Here is a 16,755-nt window from a genome sequence, read left to right as displayed (position 1 = left end):
GAACTTCCCTTGCTCATATCTTTGACCTAAAATGGTTCAAAAACACTAACAAACACCGTAAAACATTCAAAACAAGTGTGAACCATAATTAAATGATAATAGCAAGGAAAATATGTATTAAATAAGCAAAATTAAAGAACTTAAATACTGAGATGATTCAAAATAACTATAATAACAAGCAAAGATGTGATAACATCACCCCCTCACACTTAAGCTTTTGCTTGTCCTCAAGCAAAACTAAGGAATAAAATCACAAGTCAAAACATACAAATTACTCATGTTCTCTCTTGCACAACCTTTCAAACCACCAACCAACTTGCTACAAAACAACAAGCTTCAAGAATCAAATTAGTTTGGCACATAAGAGACCCATTTCCAAGCCAATAACCAAACACCAAGAATTTAAAGTATGTGAGGATCAAGTGTAGACAAATACTCAGTTGAGATTATGCAAGACACGGCTCATGAATGAGATCCCATAGGCTTGCCCTTCATACTACCCTAGATCAAATCTAAGAATTCATGCTAAGATCAAATAGGACTTTATTTAGCTTGAAATGGGGCTACGGGTGATAGTTAACAAAGAAGTGGTATGGAAAAATTAATCAAAAAGAGAGAATGTCACAATTTATCTAAACTTTTCAAAATTTGGAAGAGATGAGATAATCATAATTCCAAGGAGCAAATTTCTTTTAAGAACTTAGCAACTCTTTGGTAAAGTGGGGATCCAAACTCAAAAACTTTCAATCTTTTTTTTTTTTTTTCTCATTATTTTCTTTGTCTTTGGACTTCTTTTGGATATAGCAAGATAATTTTAATCCAAACTTTCATGACCCCCACACTTGAACATTTGTAACACTAGCTGCTTTTTTTTTTTTAGCACAACTCCATAAAACTCTTCTTACGGAAAAGATAAAGATAAAAGTTTCATTCTCTCAAGGGTGGAAGGGAAATATTTGGCCACGGGTTAAGGGTTATAATAATGGGGTAAATCAAAGAAAAACAATCACAAAGAGGGGATAAGTGCTTAGCACTTATTTGAACAAACAAAAGGCACAATGGGGAAACGAAGGATAAAAATATATATAGGGACAGGTTTAAAGGCTATGGCTAAACAAAAAAATGGCCTAAATCACTTCAAAACATGCAAAACTTAGACATCACTTAGGGAGTAATGAGGCAAGTTCTAGCAAAACACCCATGACCGGAATCTCACATAAGCCTTCACTAGCAATGCAAAACACAAGATCAAGAATTAATCCAATTATTAAGTGGTTAACAAAGCTATTGGCAAGGGAATAGATCAAATATGTGTTACACCTCGAATCATCCATCACAAATTGAGATGCAGCAAGCACCACTAAAACAAACCACAAACCAACAAGAGAGAATAATTGTAACTGCATGCTAAGACAAGTAGCTTATTCACCAAAAATAGCATATGAGTCATCCAAGCAAAAGCAAAAATTTTAAAAATTTAGAAATATCCCCAAATTAATGATTCCTCCCCCTCACACTTAAAACTTTGCATCATCCCTGATGCAAAATAAAAGAAAAGGAGAACAAGAGAAAAGAGAAAACTAAAAAGCAATAAAATAATCACGAACTAGAAAATAATAAAACTAAATAAGACGAAACTAGAAAGCAATATATAAATAGGGAAAGTAATAAAAGATAACATGGGGTGCCTCCCATGAAGCGCTAAATTTAACGTCGTTAGCTCGACGTTACCTCTCTAGCCATCAGGTGATTGGAGAAGAAAAATCCCCTTCTTTCCATCAACTTTCTCTTCCAAGTATTTCTTCAAGTGGTGTCCATTTATAAACTCTCTTAAGCTCGAACCCTTCACGTCATCATGTAAGGAACCACATTTGCCCGAATCAAGAATTATGCCTCCATTCTCTTCTCCTTCTTTTTCATCACTCTTTTGTTCAACAAGTAATGAGAGTCTCGGATCATTCACATGAACCAGCAAGTATTGGGAATCATTGGATATATAGATAGGCAAATGTGTGCCATTATCCTTAAGAACTCCAATGCCTCCCAAATTCAAAATTTCTCTGAAGTTCTCTCCAAGGGAAGTGTTCTCCATTGGTGAGACATCCTCATTCAAATCATGTGCTCCATTGAGAACTTCCTCATCTAATGGGCAACTCTCTATATGTTCCTTGCCATCATTACCTTGCAACTCTACATTTTCCTCCCAGCTTGGTGTCTCCATCTCAATGCATTTATCAAATATTTCTTCATCTCCCTCTCTAAGATCCTCATCATCCTTTTTATTTCTCTCAACTTCATGACCCTCATTTGGCAAGAGCAACTCTTCTAGAACCTCTCCATTAAATGAATCTTGAAGTGGCTCTTGAATTGTCAAATCTTGTTGTCGAGCTATCATGTGATCGAGTAGAGCATTCATGCGATCAAGTTGAGCATTCATGTGATCTTGTAACTCCAGATATTTCGAGCACAATTGCATTGTCTTGGTCTCTTTGGACTTCATCTCAATTATTTGGTCAAGTGATTGGCAATCTTGTTGAAACTCTTGGTACGGCAACTCTTGAGCTTGCCCTTGATACTTGTAATTGGGATCCATGATAAAGCAATTTTCCGCCTCATGAGGTCCACCACATATCATGCACCATGAGGGTTGTGGAGTAGGTGGTGTGCATCTTTGATAAGTAGCTTGACTCATGTTGGCACAAAATCCTTGAGTAGATTGTTGAGGGATATGGTTAGTGGGGTTGAGCATGTAACAATTTTCCACAAAGTGATTCCCACCACAAAATGAGCACCATTGGAGTTGTGATGTTTGATATGAACTTTCTTGATAATATCCTTGACTAGAGTTGGCAAAATTTGAGAAAGGGAATTGTTGTTCCATTCCTCCATATTCTCGATTCATATTCCAACTCATCTCATAACCTTGAGAAGGAGGGTAAAACGGTGGCATGGTTCCTTGGAATGCATATCTATCCATAGACTTAATCACACTCAAAACAATGAACTTGTTATGGGTTAGCAAAATAAAATAAAATAAAATAAAATAAAAAATAATAAAAAATAATAAAAAATAATAAAAATGAACTAGTCTCCTAGAATAAAGATTTCACTAATGTTAATACTAGAAGCACCACCTCCCCGGCAACGGCGCCAATTTGATGCGTAGTATATTTGCAAACAAATAATTCTCGGAGTACGAGTTATCGATCCACAGGGAAGTGGTTGTATCAAGCACTAGTTACTAACTTATTCATTAGAGCTAATCCTAACAATTGCTTAGATGATTGATTGTCATAAAATAAATAAAATAAAACAGAGGTTCAGGATTTTGAAAACAATTAGAGAGAAGTTGAGATTCATGGGATTCAAGTATTTAATCACCTAGTGCCAATTATCGTTTGCAATATTTAGTTTGGAATTAAGATTTGTGTGGGAATGCAAAGTGGAATCGAATTACTCCCGTAATCTCTATTCCTAGTGAATTTCCACTCCCATGGCTTAAACACCCAATAAGATCAAAGATCAGCATTCAATTATTCCTAATTACTACCATCTCCCGATTGGCAACAATCTAGAATAAACTTCCCCTAATAAGTTCCCCTTTCCCAAGGACCAACCATTAGGTGCAATCGTGTGTGCCCTAATTTATGCCCCAACTCCCATTGGTGACACAAACATGGCTATGAAGCTAGTAACTATGGCCATTAATTACAAGCATCAAACAATATTATCACGATTGCAACACAAGTATTAAACCCAAATAATAATATATTAAAGAAACTGAGAGCTCAGGCACATAGGTTCATAAACACTTTTACCCAAGAATCTCTAAAGAATTTAGCCAAGCATGACTAAATTATACATAGCAAATATAAATAAAGAATTACAAATCATCAAAAGAGTACAAGAATTAACCAGACGATTTTCCCAAATCTCCCTAGTCTTCTTCTTGCTTTCCAAGACAACTTGTGGCTCTTGATTTCTCTCCTTCTTGTCTCCAAGAATCTCTGAATTCTCTCGGTCCCCGTCCCTTATTAGGGTTGAGGAAGGAGGGATTTTATAGTGGGTACAAAGTTGAGATGAAATAGGAATCTTGTACCAAATTGGACTCAAATTCTAATTCCTATATTTAAATAAAGAAATTGTCGTCTTTAATGATATTTAGAATTTGGAAGATTCCTTGAATTGCTAACTTTTAATATGGAGATATGAGCCTTGAAATCCGCGCAATTGATATTAGGAAAAGAGATCTCGCGCTTGTATTGAATTTCGCCCAGCTGCGCCACTTTAAGCGTCTGTTTTTATCCCAGAAATAGACGCCTATTCTCTCGACGCGTCGAGAATTTTCTCCACGCGTCGAGACTTCCTGTGCGCGAATTAGTTAGCTACTGGAAAATTTCGACGCGTCGAGTCCACTGGGCCCCGAACTCGTCCAAAATTGCTCAAAACTCATCCTTGAACTTCCCTTGCTCATATCTTTGACCTAAAATGGTTCAAAAACACTAACAAACACCGTAAAACATTCAAAACAAGTGTGAACCATAATTAAATGATAATAGCAAGGAAAATATGTATTAAATAAGCAAAATTAAAGAACTTAAATACTGAGATGATTCAAAATAACTATAATAACAAGCAAAGATGTGATAACATCAGTGTAACATTTTTACACTTACAGATTTAACTCCACGGGCACTTTTTTTTTTTTAATTAACTTTGAAAGCATCTGAAGTGTTTTTTTGTGGAGTATAAATTAGAGTTAGTTTGTTCACCCCACTGCAACATTATTGCATACAAGACACTAAACCTTCATGTAATGGTCTCAAAAATGCGTATGAGAATGTTCACTGCACTTCCATTACGTATCATTTGCATTGTTATTTTTCTGCACTTGGCTGCATTTTCTTTCACAAAACGAGTCGAAGGAGCTAAAAATAATACGATAAGGTGTATCGAAATGGAGAGGCAAGCACTCCTGGCTTTCAAGCAAAGCATTGTGGAAGATGGTGGGCTGCTGTCTTCTTGGGGAAGTCATAAAGAGTGCTGCAAATGGTGGGGTGTCCGTTGTCACAACGCCACCAGCCACGTTATCAGTCTCCATTTTCATGCTGATTCAAGCACACAACAGTACCTGAGTGCTCCCAAGGTTAGTCCATCTCTGCTTCAACTCAAGCATTTGAAACATCTGGACCTAAGTCACAATAATTTCCAATGGAGTTCAATCCCTGAATTCATTAGGTCCTTCCAGAGATTAAGAGTTTTGAATCTTGAGAATGCCAACTTTACTGGTGCTATTCCTTGCCAACTTTACTGGTGTTATTCCTTCCCATCTTGGGAACCTTAAAAATCTAAGAATTCTCTTATTATCTCGGAATGGACTAAATGAAACCATTGGTGAGCTTCTTGAGAAGTTAGCCAGGGGTGCAGCTGGGAAGTCATTACAAGTTTTGGGGTTGTCTGGAAATGAACTAACTAGCAAACTCCCCGCAAATATGAGCACTAGATTTGGATCCTTGAGAGAATTGCATGCAAGGCAAAACCTGATGAGTGGGTATTTGCCTCCATTGCCTTCAAGTCTTGAGCAATTAGATTTAGCCATTAACAATTTTGATAGTGTGTTTCCTCAAGACCACACGTTACCTCATTCGCTTAACAATCCAAAACCCACGCAAAACTAAGGCTAGGCTCAGCTTATGGCTCAACTCATAAGCCAAACGGGAACCTGAGAATCAAACTGGATCTTCACTAATTAACAAGAGTACTAAATTAAAAAAAATTAAAATTAGTGCTACTAAGGGGATTTGAACCCTAGTTCCTTTCCTAATCTACCCACAAGCACAACCATCTAAACTAGACATCCTATTAGTAACTTAATCACAACATTATTGTACTAATAAATAAGTAGTAACCAAGCTTAAGGGATAAAACTAACAACAAAAGATACATAAACTATTATAGGAGTCAAACCCTAACCAAACACCAAGTTAAACACCCCCTTAACCACTAGGCTAACACCTCACTTAGTAACTTAACTAAGAACAAACTAATTACACTTAAGCTAAGCAACCAAGGCTACCACGCAGCTCACCTTCTTCCTCTGCTTCTGCTTCATGCAACCTAGGCCGCGGGTGGTGTGACGGGGAGTCCACCTTCCATCCCCACTGCCCGCGGGGAACACCTTCAAACACACCGCCGGAGTGACCACTGTCCGGTTGTTGCCGTCGGGCTGTCACGCCAGAAGGGAGAAGAACCCCATCACCTTAGCTGCCTTGACTCGTCGAAAATAGGGGTGCTCCACATCACTGCCTGGATCTTCGTGGAACGCCGAGACCGCCGCCGGAGAAATGAACTACGCCGGGAAGGGAACCCAGCTGGTTCGTCGGAGCTTCACTCAAGACGTCGACGTCGTCTCCACCTTCTACCGATGCTGCTTAGCCGAGAAAAAGTCGCGGCCCTACGTCGAAGATGGACGAACGTGGAGAGCGTAGCTTGCCCAGAACAGAGAACAACACCGAAGCTCTACAGGCTGAAGAAGAAAGCTAGGACCACCGCCAACCTACTCGTCTATGCCGGAAAAACCGAAGGGTAAGAGGCTGGATGTTCTCGTTCGGTCGACACCTTCACCTCCCACCATTGATGGCCGAGAAAAAGCTAAGAGAGAAGGCACGGGAAAAGGGCATTGGGCTTCTGAACGTTGAGGCAAAGAAAGGGAATGATACAATGCATACACATACACACTATGGATAGGGTTACTCAAAGAGTGGGCTAGGCTAGACTTGGATCAAAAGCTTGCGTTGGGTTAGACTTAGGCTTTACATGCATGTTTAGGAGGATGGACTAGGCATATTGTGCTCACAAAATAACACAGACATATATACATTTATATATGTAAAGAACCTAAGGTTATATAAAACACTTGGGCTCAAATAATAATTACTAGGCTTTAGGGATTAAAACCATTTTGGGGCTAGGAATATTTGGTACATAAATATTGGTTCACCATAATAGGTAGACCGGAGCCCGTTTTAAAATAAATAGCTATATAAATATTTTTATTAAAAATATTTATTATTGGGACTATAATTTATTTTAGGAAAATGCGGGGTGTCACATAAATTCCCAAAATGGCTTCAAAATCAAAGTTTGTTCTCAGAGATTGATCTCTCTTTTGCTAGTATTTCTGTTACACTACCCCATTGGTTTTGGGACATCATCTCCCCCAACCTTAGATACTTGAATTTATCTCACAACACAATTGATGGCACATTTCCTTATTTATCAAACAAGCTTTATCCTTTTTCATTCATAGATCTCAGCTTCAACAAGTTTTGGGGTCCCATATCCAAATTCGTTGGAGATTTTTTAGTACTTAATCTGTCAAACAATAAGTTCGTTGGCTCAGTTTCTTTTCTTTGCTCAGTTATTAGCCAAAATACTTTATGCATTGAACTTTCATATAACCATTTCTCCGGAGAGATTCCTAACAGTTGGAATAGTAACATTTCAAGTTTAGCCATTATTCATTTTGTGAGTAATGGTTTCATTGGAGAAATTCCCCACTCTTTAGGTTCCCTACCTCAACTTCAATCACTGCACTTGCGACGCAACAACTTCAATTGGGAATTGCCTTCCTCATTCCAAAATTTCACATCCTTGAAAGTTATAGATCTTGAAGGAAATAAGTTTATTGGGACAATCCCAACATAGATAGGAAGCTATATAACTAATTTGGCCGTTCTTAGCCTACGCAATAACATCTCATGGAAGTATGCCTGAAAGTTTGTGTCACTTGAAGAATATCCACTTCTTAGATCTCTCTCAAAACAAGGTGACAGGGATAATCCCCCGGTGCTTTAACAATTTTACTACTCTAATTCAAAGTACTCCCTCCAAAAGAATTGAAATCTCTTACTTTTCTATCACCGGAGATATTGAATATCCTGCTTTCTACATAGACGACAATTGTAACACCCCCTGATTTCCAAGCTATTTAAACCCTTAAACATGCAGATATCTAAACAAAACATCAAACACAGCGGAAGACTGAAAGAGAAATATATAAACTGGAAGTAAGGGGTGCTATGCCACGCTAACACAGGGGTGAACGCACAGGCTAACATCTGCATTGTTCAAAATCTAAAACCAACATCACAAAGTACTAAGTTTAAATTGGCTCATAGGCCACAAAACATAAGGGAGGTGTGACACCCCAAAAATCCACATTCAATCCATGGATTAATTGAGTAATTAATCCTATCTTAATTGAGGAATTAATTCCTAAAATCCTGATTTTTAATACCTGAGGACTAGTATTTGACTAGTCTACTTCAAAGTCATGTCGTACCTTGAGCTTTGAGGGGAGTTCCCTTATTCCTTACACTTTCTAATGTTAGTAAGGGTATTCTTGACCTTTCACCAAGTGTTAGTATTGTAACCTAACCTAGAAGACATCATCATTCTACCCCTTACACTTTCTAAAATATTAGCTCTACCTTTTGTCTAGAAAGGTGAGTAGCTTTTCCTCCAAGGTAAGTTGAGACCTTGTCAAGATTCCAAGATTTGCTTTCAAGATTCAACCTTTCACCTATTTGGGCATCTAGAAGGGTAAGATCTAAGTCCATCATGTGTTTTTGGTTCCATCTTAGATGTCTTTTTGTTAATGGTAGGATCTTTATGATCTTTTGGTTTGTTCTTGAAGTGGGGTTCAAAAGTAAGCCTTGTGGGAAGCTTGTTGAGGTGTAAAGTGAAGTCTTTTAGTCTACAAGAGGTAACCCATGCTCTACTAAAACCTATTTTTCTTACCTATATGTGATTTCTTGGATTCTACTTGTGTTTTACTATGAAATGTGAGGGTTTATGCATTTGTCTTGTGAAAATGCATATCTAGAGCTTGTGTTTAGGGTTCATTTGTGCCATTGCTTGGCATTTCCTATGATTCAAGTCATTTTGTTGTATTGGGTGAGATTTGACATGTCTTGAACTTTTTTTTTGAATGCTACTAGCTCTATTACATTGTAGTATCTGTTCATACACTTTCTCAACCTACTGAATCACAAAGAGCCAATAACGCCTCCACTGAGGCTCGAACTTACAACCTTCCAAATGGAAGTCCAACCCGGATACCATTAGACCACATAGTCCTGGTGACATGTCTTGAACTTGAATTTGAGTTTGGAGATAATATTCGCGAAGTGTGTTGAAGTGGTACAGGTTGTACCCGCGAGCGGAATGACGGGTAGGAGGTCCACCCGCCGCCCACCCGCGGGGTACACGTTTGGGGAGACCTGTACCCGCGGGCGGAACTGCGGGTAGGGGCCTACCCGCGGGTACGTAATGTGGTATGGTTGGGGATTTGTTCATCATGATTCTTTTGACTCGGTATTTGGTCTTTCGACTTTGCGATGTTCTTTTGTGGAACTATTTCAGTGTCTTCTTGATGTTTCGTATGTCTAGATCTATATGGTAGGTATCCATGTAGGATTTTGGTGTCTTGAGTCGTGCTAATGATCCAACCTTGTGATTCGTTGGATTGATGTTGAGTCTTTGTGGTTCATTGGAACAATTTTGGTTTACCCGTTTGATGAGCATGCTAGTTCGGTGTCTAAATTCTAGCATGTGTGTTGTTTGTACCTTCCGATGGGTTGATGACAACCTGTGTTATTCATCGTTGTTGTTGGGTTGCGACCCATTCATTGATTGAGTATGTTTCATATGTTTGTTGTGATCCGTTGATTGATTCTTGTTGAGGTGTGATGCGTGTGTGGCTTTACCTGGATTGCACGATTAGTGGTATGGGACACTAGTCACCAAGGTATTGCAGCGGTCCTCGTGGTGGCCGTGACGTGATTATGGAGCTGTGGCCTTTGTGTAAGGTTCACGTGATTCTTGGGATGCATGTGTTGCCATGTGTGTGTACGGTACCTCGTGTACTATGAAATCGGTGGCTTTGTTGGAGGGACTGTTGGAGGGGGAACGACGGTTCCCGGAGGAATAAGGTTGGACTTGGCTGTACAGGGGTCCTGGAGGTAAAGGTTTGAACTAGACATAAGGTTGGGGGTAGCCATAAGGTTGGAACAGGGCATAAGGAAGGCATATCAACTCGTGATGTGTGATGTCACGAGGGCTTGTGTTGCCATGGTTGTTTGTTCTCTCTTGTGACGTGTGCAGTCACAAAGGCATGTGTTGCCTAGGCATGTGTTGCCAACGGTCGTGTCTTTACCTTTGTGGTCTTGGGATGTGTTCCCATGTTATCTTTGGAGAGTGATGAGTCTTGAATTGGTGTTTACTCTCGGTTTTACACTTATATATATGTATTCTGTTTCATAATGATTTTGTATATATATCCTATCTATGTATGATACTTAACAGGTATTGTTGGGTTACCAGCATTATCGCTGACCGGGCGTCGTCCCATGTTTATCTTTGTGTTCTTTCCGGTGATGTCTAGACGAGCGCGATGTCTAGTGGCCGGTAGTTTAGTGCCTTTATCCTTGCTTTGTGGCCTGTGAGCCAATGTAGTGTTAGACTTATGAGTTTGGGATAGTTGTGTACACAATGCAGATTTGACCGCCGTAGCGTTTATCATTGTTGGTAAACGTGGCATAATACCCCAGTTTTTGGATTTGCTTTTATCCAGTTACCTTTTATCTTCCGTTTTGCTAGTGTTTTGTTGTGATATCTGCATGTGTTAAGACTTTCTATATAGCATGTTTGGGGGGTGTTACAATTGGTATAAGAGCCTAGGTTTGAGCCTAGGAAGAGTTAAGTCTAGACTTTCTAAGTGGTGAAGTGTGGTTTGAGACCTCTAAGCGCCCCTAAGAAACTTAGTGTTAGGCTTAGGACTTTAGGTTGCGCGGTGAGCTGTGTGTTGCCTTCTGTTCTTTGCTTGTTTGTTATCTTTTGGTAACCGTGTTGTTGTTGTAGAAGTTTCGATGCCTCCTCGTCCCCGCGCACGCACCCCGGAGACCCCGACCAACGAGCAGCTCGCTCAGAACCTTCACCAGCTGACACAGACCATGCAGACGCTCAGCGAAGCTTTGTTGAACAACAATCACGCTGTGCCGCCTCCTTCCCCTGCCGGGCACCGTGATGTAGGGCGTTTGGTGTCGGGACATCGGCCGCCAACCTTCGCCGGCGAGGAAGACCCGGTAGTCTAGGAAGAGTGGCTATGGGTGTTCGACAAGATCTTCATCGTGGTGGGTTGCCCCGAAGATAGGAGAGTGGAGTTGGCAACGTTTTACTTTTGCCAAGAAGCGGATTTGTGGTGGGTCCATGAAGGTCCGGCTCTTCTTGAGTAACCCGAGTTCGACTGGACAGCGCTCAAGGACAGAATGCGCGAAAGGTTCTACCCAGCACATGTGCGCGCAGCCATGTATGAAGAGTTTCTCCACCTGCAACAAGGATCCATGTGTGTGGTTGAATACCACAAGAGCTTCTTGGAGTTGGCACGTTTTGCGAGGATGCTTGTGCCTACAGAACTCGCTAAAGTCGAGAAATTCGTGGCCGGTCTGAACTATGAGGTGCGAAAAGCTTTGCCTGTGAGTAGGCCGAATTCTCATAAGGACGCTTACGTGTGTGCCGCTGATCTATATCTCGTGCAGCAGCTCCAGAGGGGATCGTACGAGCAAGCTAGGAAGAGGACTGAGGGCGGGGGTTCTTGTACCTTCAAGAAGCCAAGACCTAGTTTCCAAGCCAAGAATGTGTCATCTTCGTCTCAAGGACCTAACAGGACGGAGCACGGGAACCAAGCCAAGGCATCTCCTTGTCAGCGTTGTGGGAAGATGCATGTCGGTCAAAGTTGCAATGGCTATGCGCTCAGGTGTTTCCGATGTGGAGATCGAGGTCACAATGTCACGGAGTGTCCCCAGCTAGCCGGTTAGAGAGCGTTGCCATCACCCCCCGGAGCCGGAGGAGCATCGGGAGTTGGTTCGGGTCGTGGAGCAGTTGGAGCTAGGCCGCCTGGAAGGGTCTTCGTGAGGGCGCATGCACAGGCGGAGTCGGAGGGCTTGGTGGAAGAGGAGTTGGTAGGTAACCCTTTCCTCTAGCCTATCCTTATTTTTCCTCAATCATTGTGTTCTTGGTTTCCTTGAGTGTTATCTTGTGTTTCGTAGTTGTCTTTTGCTTGGCAATCCTTGGCATGCTTTTCCTTGACAGTAATTCTTTTGGAGCTTAGTATAAATTTTTCTTGCTAGTGACTCCTTTAGTTGGCACCTAAGTCTTGTTGTGAAGTAGTCATCTATCTTTGGAATGTCTTGTGCTTTGGCCAATTCTACACTTGGTTGTTCTTACAACAATTCCTTTGTGAGCTTCCTAAGTTTTCCAAGTATTCTTTGAACTTGGAGATAGCCAATCCATACCAATATATATATATATATATATATATATATATATATATATATATATATATATATATATATATATATATATATATATATCATTTCTAGCACGTTTAGTTCACGGAATGAATTTTGAGGTAATAGGAATGTTATTCCATAAGGAATGGAATAGGCAAGGAATAGAATAGGAATTGTATTCTATTGTTTGGTTCGCGGAAGGAATAGACTTTAGGAATTATAATATAGTGTTTGGTTGATTTAAGGAATAGAAATGAAATATGTTTTAAAAGACATAAATACCCTTATAAAAATATGTGATGGTGGCGATGGTGGTGGTGGCGGTGGCGGTGGTGGTGGGGATGGTGGTGGCGGTGGTGGTGATGGTGGTGGTGGTGCTGGTGCTGGGGCGGTGGTGGTGGGGGCAGCGGTTGTGACGATGGTGGTGGTGGTGGCGCCGGCAATGGTGGTGGTGGTGGTGGTGGCGGTGGCGGTGGCGGCAACGACGGTGGTGAAATAGGATAAATTTATATATAAGATAAAAAAATTAGGTTAAAGAAAGGGGTAAAAAAGAAAATAGATTCTAAAATTCATTCCTGCGCGTTCAGTAATAGGCGAATACCAGGGGGGCCCTAGTAATAGCTATTACCTTATTTGAGGTAATAGGCTATTACCTGGAATACTATTCCTGGTAATAGAAAAGGAATAGGCCTATTACTGGGAATGTTATGCCATTCCCAGCCTATTCCGTGAACCAAACGGAACCAAACGGGCCATTCCTTTCGTGTGTAGCTTAAAAATCAAGCCTAACATTTAATTGTAACCTTTGAGTTTCAAACCCGGGCCTAATCTTCATCAACCCAACTTCTAAACCACTTGAGCTAATTGTCTTTCTTGAAACCTATCCAATTTTAATTCCATCTAAACCATAAATTCCCACTTTACCCAAAATCCCCAAATTAAATCATCTTTTTTCCCCAATTTCTCCCAAATCCCTAAAATTCCTTTTCTTCTCTTTTTCTCTTCTCTACCCGTGAGCACCCCTCAACCCCACCCTCACCCGTAGCTTCATCACCGCCACCAACCCGTCGCCCCACCGTCGCCGAACCACCGCCACGCCGCCGTCGACACAGCCGGAGCCGCCGCCGCCGACCTGCTGCGTGTCGCGTCACCGAGAGAAGCCACGAGAGAGAGAGAGAGAGAGAGAGAGGGAGAGAGAGAGGGGGAGAGGCAGTGAGAGTGAGGAGGAAGAAGAAGAAGTTGTGGGCTTTATTTGTTGAGCTTTGGGTCATCTCCTACCATGCCTAGAAGATCAAGCTTGGCTAGAAAAGCGGAATGGGTGGATACCCACTGCCATGTTCTTGAGGGTAAAGCTTTTGATCCGGAATCTTTTTCTAGTCCCTTGTTGGATATGCTTATATTCCAGGGCTTGTTGGATGGGTTTCTCGCCATAAGGGCCGAGACTTACCCGAGTTTGGTGAAAGAGTTTTATCGTCACATGGTTGTGTCGAAGGAGGGTAAAAAGCTTGAGATCACCTCTAAGGTGAGAGGTGTGAAGGTTGTACTTTCTGATAAGAGGTTGGCTCAGCTTTTGAGTTTGTCTGCTACCGGAGTGGCTCAATACAGTGGTTATTCTTGGATTAGTACGGATACCATGGGGTACCGTGACTACCTGAGCTACTTGTTAGGCCGTACGAGTGGTTTCATTCAAGCGTCAAGGCCGGAGAAGATGTGGTTGTCTGCGGAACAAAGGATCTTGGTGATGTTGGTGTCGGACTGCTTGTTGCCTAACAACAACAAGATCAAGTTGTTGGGTAAGTTGGAGTGCACTTTTGCTTTTTGTCTGAAGAACCTGGTTAAGTTCAACTTGCCTGCTTTGATGTTGCAACACATGGTGTTTTGCCAGGATCACAATCGGAAGAGTTTGCCTTACGGGATGGTGTTGAGCTGGATCTTGGTTAGGAAGGGTGTTAGTGTGGATGGTTGTCTTCCTAAGGCTGTGGGAAAGCTAGTGTTGGATGCCACCAACCTTCGGAGTTGTAATCTGTTTCAGCTTGATGATGGTGAGTACATCACGCTTGAGGAAGTGGCAAGGAAAACACCTGATGAACGGGCGGAGTTAGCAGCTGAGCTTGGAATCCATGCCGGGAAGTTGAGCCTCGCAGTTCAGAGCTTGGGAGGTGATGAGGAAGCCAAAGATGAAGCCGATCGTGAGGATGAGGTGGGAGCGCCAGAAGCCGTCGAAGCTGAAGAAAGCAACTCGGAGAGTGAAGAGAACCGACGAAGAAGAGAAGCTCGCACCAAGAGGGAGCACGACCCCACGTCGCACGAAGAGCGTGTTGTTGCTTTGCTTTGTCAGCAGAACCGCATGATCGAGGAGGGCTTTGCCTACATGAGGACGCAGTTCGTCGCCGTGCACCACAGGCTAGACCAGATCGAAGCCAGCTCGAGTCATAGAGGAGAAGAGGAGGAAGAGTCCGAGGAGTCGGAGAGCGAGTCCTTCTAGAAGCTGTGGCTACCTTGTTCGCCTTTTTCCTAGTAGTTGTACCCTCCCTAGCCGTTGTTGCCGTTGTTGGTTGCTTGTTGTTGCTTGCTTTTGTGCTTGTTTTGCTTGTAGCCTTGTGGTTTAGTTAGCTTTGTAGTAGTAGCGGGTGCTTTGTGTTGGTTGTCTTGTCCTTAGTGTTTGGATAGAAGTTGATGTTGGCGTTAAGACTAGAGTTCGTGATGCTCAATCTACTCCTTGTTAAATTCTTACCAATTCTTGGTTTATTATGCCTTCATTCTTGTTTGGAATCCTTGTAGAATCTTTTGAGTTTTGACGAAAAGAGCTTATTCTTGAACATCTTGTCACAATGTCGTTTCCTACCACCGTTTGTTTTTAATTCGTCGTACCCAAGCTTCGGGGACGAAGCTTCTTTGAAGGGGGAGAGGATGTGACACCCCAAAAATCCACATTCAATCCATTGATTAATTGAGTAATTAATCCTACCTTAATTGAGGAATTAATTCCTAAAATCCGGATTTTTAATACTTGAGGACTAGTATTTGACTAGTCAACTTCAAAGTCATGTTGTACCTTGAGCTTTGAGGGGAATTCCCTTGTTCCTTACACTTTCTAATGTTAGTAAGGGTATTCTTGACCTTTCACCAAGTGTTAGTATTGTAACCTAACCTAGAAGACATCTTCATTCTACCCCTTACACTTTCTAAAATATTAGCTCTACCTTCTGTCTAGAAAGGTGAGTAGCTTTTCCTCCAAGCTAAGTTGAGACCATGTCAAGATTCCAAGATTTGCTTTCAAGATTCAACCTTTCACCTATTTGGGCATCTAGGAGGGTAAGATCTAAGTCCATCTTGTTTTTTTTTTGGTTCTGTCTTAGATGTCTTTTTCTTAAAGGTAGGATCTTTATGATCATTTGGTTTGTTCTTGAAGTGGGTTTGGAAAGTAAGCCTTGTGGGAAGCTTGTTGAGGTGTAAAGTGAAGTCTTTTAGTCTACAAGAGGTAACCCATGCTCTTCTAAAACCTATTTTACTTACCTATATGTGATTTCTTGGATTCTACTTGTGTTTTGCTATGAAATGTGAGGATTTATGCATTTGTCTTGTGAAAATGCATATCTAGAGCTTGTGTTTAGGGTTCATTTGTGCCATTGCTTGGCATTTCCTATGATTCAAGTCATTTTTTTGTATTGGGTGAGATTTGACATGTTTTGGACTTGAATTTTAGTTTGGAGATAAAATTCACGAAGTGTGTTGAAGTGGTACAGGTTGTACCCGCGGGCGGAACGACGGGTAGGAGGTCCACCCGCCGCCCACACGCGGGGTACACGTTTGGGGAGACCTGTACCCGCGGGTAGGGGCCTACCTGCGGGTACGCAATGTGGTATGGTTGGGGAATTGTTCCCGTGATTCTTTTGACTCGGTATTTGGTCTTTCGACTTCCCGATGTTCTTTTGTGGAACTATTTGAGTGTCTTCTTAATGTTTCGTATGCCTAGAACTATATGGTAGGTATCCATGAAGGATTTTTGGTGTCTTGAATCATGCTAATGATCCAACCTTGTGATTCTTTAGATTGATGTTGAGTCTTTGTGGTTCATTGGAATTATTTTGGTTTACCCGTTTGATGAGCATGCTAGTTCGGTGTCTAAATGCTAACATGTGTGTTGTTTTTACCTTCCGATGGGTTGATGATAACCTGTATTATTCATCGTTGTTGTTGTTGGGCTGTGACCCATTCCTTGATTGAGTATGTTTCATGTCTTCGTTGTGATCCGTTGATTGATTCTTGTTGAGGTGTGATGTGTGTATGGCTTTACCTGGATTGCACAATTAGTGGTGTGGGACACTAGTCACCAAGGTATTGCAGCGGTCCTCGTGGTGGCCGTGACGTGATTATGGAGCTGTGGCCTTTGTGTAAGGTT

This window comes from Ipomoea nil, unplaced genomic scaffold (genome assembly GCF_001879475.1).
Source record: "Ipomoea nil cultivar Tokyo-kokei standard unplaced genomic scaffold, Asagao_1.1 scaffold2762, whole genome shotgun sequence".
NCBI lineage: Eukaryota > Viridiplantae > Streptophyta > Magnoliopsida > Solanales > Convolvulaceae > Ipomoea > Ipomoea nil.
Note: the sequence above shows the minus strand (reverse complement) of the source record.